Here is a 5,947-nt window from a genome sequence, read left to right as displayed (position 1 = left end):
TGCTAGTGTTGCTAGACAACACACGCCATAACAAAAATCTATGGCACACTTGTGCTATCAATTAATGGAAAGGTAGTATCTACTTCCAACCTTTTCTCAACATAAGCATAAAAGCTTGTTATGTGGGAAGTAGACGGGTGAATAAAAGCTTTAAGCTTTGACACTCCCGGGAGAGTCGAGTCATCCCATTTGTTGTTTTGGAAGTCAAGTCTTCCAAACTTGGAAGTAAAGTCTTCCAAGTTATGTTGTATTCCAAGCTTAGGAGTAAAGTCTCTCAAGTTAAGTTTTGTTCCAAAAAGACCTAAGCTTGAAAGTAAAGTCTTTCAAGGACAGCGCAATGGACCCACCATCAATTTTACACCCAAGGTAGTTGCTTTCTCATTTCTTTCGACACCGGGGGTAGTTCACTTCGGTGATATACCGGGAAAGTAGCTACCCGTGCGGTCATCCCACCACCGGGATGGCTTGCATGCACATCGCCTTTATGAGCCCAAGATAGTTATTGTCTCATTGCCTTCAATACACGAAGGTAGTTCACTTCGGTGATATACCGGGGCATTAACTATCCGTGCGGTTGTCCCAAAATCGGGATGGCTTTGGAATGCACAAAGCTTTTAAACCATCAAATTTTCAGAAAATTTGCCTCGTTTCACAACTTGGCTTGTTTTCCCTTTTCAAAAATGAAAATGGTTTTCTTAAAGTCTTGTCTTCCTTAAGGCTAAAACGTTTTTCTTGGGCGACTCGTGTGACTTGGCGCTCCATTGTACTCAAAAGAAGCGTGCGGGCAATCCTTGACTAGGTGGTGATGAATTTAGGGTGAAAAGGTGAAGTCTTCGCTTGTGATGGTCTATTGAATGCTCCTAGAAGGGTTTGCACTAAAAAGCTAGAATCTTGATATGTTTGTTCTTAATTGTAAATCTTGTGGATATTTGAGCCTTTCTAGGGAGCATGTGTTTGATAATTTGTTTCAAGATGAATGAAGATGTGTAAAAGTTTAGCCTAGGCTTGAATTTGTGTGATTTGAGGATGTTTAAACACTTGGAGCTTGATTTTGAAGAGTGGTTTGTAATTTTGAGGTTCAATTGAAAATTTGGTCAAGAATTTCCACCCCCACCATTGGCCCATATGATGAAATAATGAGTTGTAGAGGTTTAGAGCTTAATGTTCGAGTTTTGTTGATGTTTGAAAGAAGTAGAAAAAGATCAAGATGAGTTTATGCTTGATCCTAAGCAAATGCAAGTTTTTGGAGATCACTCTAGCCATCGAAGTTCGTATTCATGAAGGAATCAATTGTTGCCCAAACTTTTTGCACTTTGGCTTTGATCACCTTATTGCTCTTTATCTCCAAGGCTTGTTTATTGTATGCTTGCTTGAGGACAAGCAAGGTTCAAATGTAGGGGGTTTGATATTGCTCATTCATGCTATGTTTCCCACGCAATATCTACCTCATTTTACTCGGTTTTCATTACCAAAGTGCTCGAAAAGCTATGATCTTAGGTTTTATCGCGTTATGAGTGCTATTACAGTTCTAAGTACAAATTTGGTGTAAAATTGACCAAAGTGTGCAAAATGATCAAGAAAACTGCAAAGTGTTCATCCTGGAAACTAGAACGACGTTCTACTATCTAAGAACGCCATTCCATAATCAAGAACGCCATTCCAAAGCCAGGAACGACGTTCTACCTGGGAAATTTACAAGAAAATGGTAACAGAAAAAATGGAATTCTTGCACGATTCAAGAACGCCGTTCTATAATGAACGACGTTCCAAGCTTTAACATAAGGAATGACGTTCCTTAAAGAGGAACGACGTTCCACCTGCATTTTCTGGGCAGATTTTGAAGAGTATAAAAAGGAAGAGATTAATTGAAGAGTATAAAAAGGAAGAGATTAATATCATTCATTCACTTAATAGAATAGTTCATGGTGGCTAATCAATATTAGGGTTTTGTAGCTATTTTATTAAGGTTTTCATCAAGTTTCCATCATCCATTCTATTCTATATCAAGGATTTGAAGATTGAATCAAGATCTAGAGCTTGTTCTTCATCATCTTCATCTTCTTCATTTGTCACTTTTGTAATTTCTTAAGTTTGGTACAATTTACTCTTGCTAATTGCTTAATCATATTTAGATTTACTTTATTAGCTTGTATTGATCTTGTTCTAGCCATAATTGGCTAGGTTTTACTATGTGCACTCAAAGGGATTTGATTAGTGAAGCAATTTGTAATTCAACACTTAGGTGATCTAGACAATCAAATTAAGGCTTTCAAGGGATTGGGGTCTTGATTTGGGTTGGTAATCAATTGGTCCTTAGTCAACATAGTGAGGTTTGGTTTTCTTAAGGGATTTTGATCACTAAAGAGTTTTAGGGGACTTTAACCTAGGCTAAGTACTTGTGATAATTACATGATTCAACTAAGATCAATTGGTATAAGCTTATGGGAATTCACAAGTATTAATTTGATCACTATAGCATCTAGTAGGGATACTAGTCTAATGTTTGAGCACAATTAGACCTTAAGTGAACAAAGGAACAACCCGAATGCTTCAAGTGGATTAAACAAGTGTGCATGCTTTTAATATTGATATTTACTTAATCACTTAGTCCTTAGTTTAATTTAATTTAGTCTTCTTAATATCTAAACTTCAACCCCCCCCCCCAAATCAAACACAACCTAGGATGATTATGAATTTACATAGATTCAACTAGCCACTACCGCTCTCTTGGGATGAACCTTAAAGGGAAAACTTACTAATCGCAACTACCGAGTCAAAATTTCTCGTATGCTTGTCACATAGTTGAGTCCACATTTAAGTATAAATTTAGAAATTAAATATATGTTTGTGAAACGAGCAATCACACTCATAAATTCAACTTCTGTTTAAACTTTGCACCCGTAATAGACTAATTAGCGACTAGGAGCAAGGGACTCGCGACCGCGATGTGAAGTCTCGCGACCGCGAGATGTATCTGAAACAGCAGCTCGGATTAATTTTGTCTTCTTCACTTTATCTTGACCGTCTAACTCTGAATCTTTGCTGAATTCATCCAAAATAACCTCATAAACACTTCTTGAGCTGTAAACAGTATTTCTATCATAACCATAAGCCAAAATCTTCAATCTTCACCAAAATATACTCAAAAGAACCCGATATCGCGAATAAGTAAATGCATAAATGAGGCGATATCAAATTCTCCTACACTTGAACCTTGCTTGTCCTCAAGTAAGTTTAGCACCGTATAATATGAACAAATCAAGAACCAAAATACCCGAGACATGTCTTTAACAATCATAGAACCAAGATACACCAATTTTATCATCACGAATAAACATAACCAATATGTGTAATCTTCAATAATCATATATAAAATTGCAAGGTTCAAGTCTTCAAGTTCTTCAAAGTGTATATATCAACAATAACCTCGAACAATCACCAAATGCAACATATTATAAGAGAACCAGGTACAAATTACACACTACACACTAGTTGTAAAACTAGAGGCGGTACCGTCAATTCCAAGGGTTAAACTCGGTTGAAACAGATGGTGTGCCAAGATGGTCATCCTCGTGTTTAGGACAATGACACTCATCAAGTGTACCAACGACCACGCTGTTTACTCTAGAACAGGGTGCACCAATTAAGGAGGGTCGTAGAATTTAAGTCTCATGTAACTTATAATGAGAATAACAGTTTCTTTGATTTATGTGATGACCCGTCCTAATCCATCTGGACGAAGTCTTCAATAGATGGTCCCATTGCGAGGTACGGAACTCTATATGCCATGAACGACTCCAAGTAATATCTTTATAATGAACAAATGCACAGCGGAAGATTTCTTTCATACCTGAGAATAAACATGCTTTCAAGTGTCAACCAAAAGGTTGGTGAGTTCATAGGTTTATCATAAACAGTAAAATTCATCATTTTGATAGACCACAAGATTTAAATACAGTACACCTATCTCGTGTACAAAACCATTTTTCATAATGCTTGGCAGAGTAGGTTCGTATCCTTTTCTCCCCCGTAGGTTGCCTCGCGATTTTTAAATAACGTACACATATCTCGTGCACAAAAATAATACACATAACCTGTGTATAAAAATCATTCTCTCGATACATAACATTCACTTTGATTTTATTGCTCAACATGGTAACCGACCTTAACATATAATGCGCATCAATAATATCCCCAAAAACAGAACATCTCGTCTGTATAATATATAAACTTCGAAGTACTAAACACCACGCCCACTAGCTCTTCCGTCTAGTGAACATTCTGGGTGGGGGTGTTAAACCCAGTAGCTACCTTTAGGATTCGCGTGAATTAGGGTCATACCCGATTCTAATTCTTAGGTTACCAAGCAATAATAATCAGGGGAAAAATATTCACATCAATTGGTGGCAATTATCATGTCCACATAATTCAATAATAATCCACAGAACTTCTGTCTGCATAATAATTCATTCGAGGAATGTTTTGCTTATGTCTATCTCGTCAAACATTTATAAAAGCAATTTCATGTATTCGCAGTTCAAAAATATATTTCAAAAGCATTTAATAAAACAGTTGTAAAAACAGCGCATGTATTCTCAGTCCCAAAAATATAAAGAGTAAAAGGGAGCAAATGAACTCACTTTACGATATTTTGCAGTAAAAATATGCATACGACGGAACTGAACAATGCAAGGTTGGCCTCGGATTCACGAACCTATATCAAGTATATATATTAACACATATAATCACATAATTCCTCCTACATAATATTTATATATTAAGTGTTGTAGTTATATAAATATATATATATATATATAGTGGTAGGATTAAGAGGGAAGTAACCATTCGGGGGAAGCGGTTGGAAGCAAAAAAAAAAAAATTCGTTTTTTGAAAAAACTTTGTTCACGAACATTATAGATGAGATGAAAATATGAACATTTAGTAGAGACACTTTGTGATAAATGTTTTTATTTTGGCGGGAAAACGCTCGAAGAAGTAATATATAACAATTATCGTGTTTTTCGAGCGTATTTTGAGGTTTTAGCTATTGGGGTTTAGATATTAGGGTTTAAATATTAGGGTTTATAGGGTTTAGATATTAGGGTTTAGAAATTTAGGGTTTAGGGTTTAGATTTAGGATTTAGATTGAGTTTTTAACACGAACGGTTTAGAGTTTAGGGTTTAGGGTTTAGGGTTTGGTGTTTTGGGTTTATGGAATAAACTCAAAACACCAAACCCTAAACCCTAAACTCTAAATCGGGCTAAATTTTACTTCACAAAACATGAAAAAAAGCGTTCATATTCTTCACGAATAATATTATCTTGAATGTTATTTTTGTCGATCGTTTTTCTGCCTAAATAATAACATTCATCACGAAGTGTCTCTTCTAAATGTTCATATTTTCGTGTGATCTTGATGCCGGAAAAAAAATTAAAAGAAAACGAAAAAAAAAAATTTGATTCCCCCCGCTTCCCTCCGATTGGTTACTTCCCCATTGATCATGCCCCTATATATATATATTATTTATATATATATTATTTATATTTTATATCTTCAGTTATATTTTATATATAGTTATTTTATAAATAATCATTATTCATATATATAGTCATATTACAATATATATATATAATATATATATATATATATATATATATATATATATATATATATATATATATATATATATATATATATATATATATATATATATATTGTAGTTGGTATTATATAAAGAAAATCAGTAATTTGTTATATGTAATATTTATATAATAATGTTATTATGTTTGTAGTAAAAATAATAATAATGTAATAATAATAATAATACTAATGATGATGATGATGATAATAATAATAATAATAATAATAATAATAATAATAATAATAATAATAATAATAATAATAATAATAATAATAATAATAATAATAATAATAATAATAATAATA

Source organism: Rutidosis leptorrhynchoides, chromosome 2 (assembly GCF_046630445.1).
Source record: "Rutidosis leptorrhynchoides isolate AG116_Rl617_1_P2 chromosome 2, CSIRO_AGI_Rlap_v1, whole genome shotgun sequence".
In the NCBI taxonomy this organism is placed as follows: domain Eukaryota; kingdom Viridiplantae; phylum Streptophyta; class Magnoliopsida; order Asterales; family Asteraceae; genus Rutidosis; species Rutidosis leptorrhynchoides.
This window is presented reverse-complemented; position numbering follows the sequence as displayed.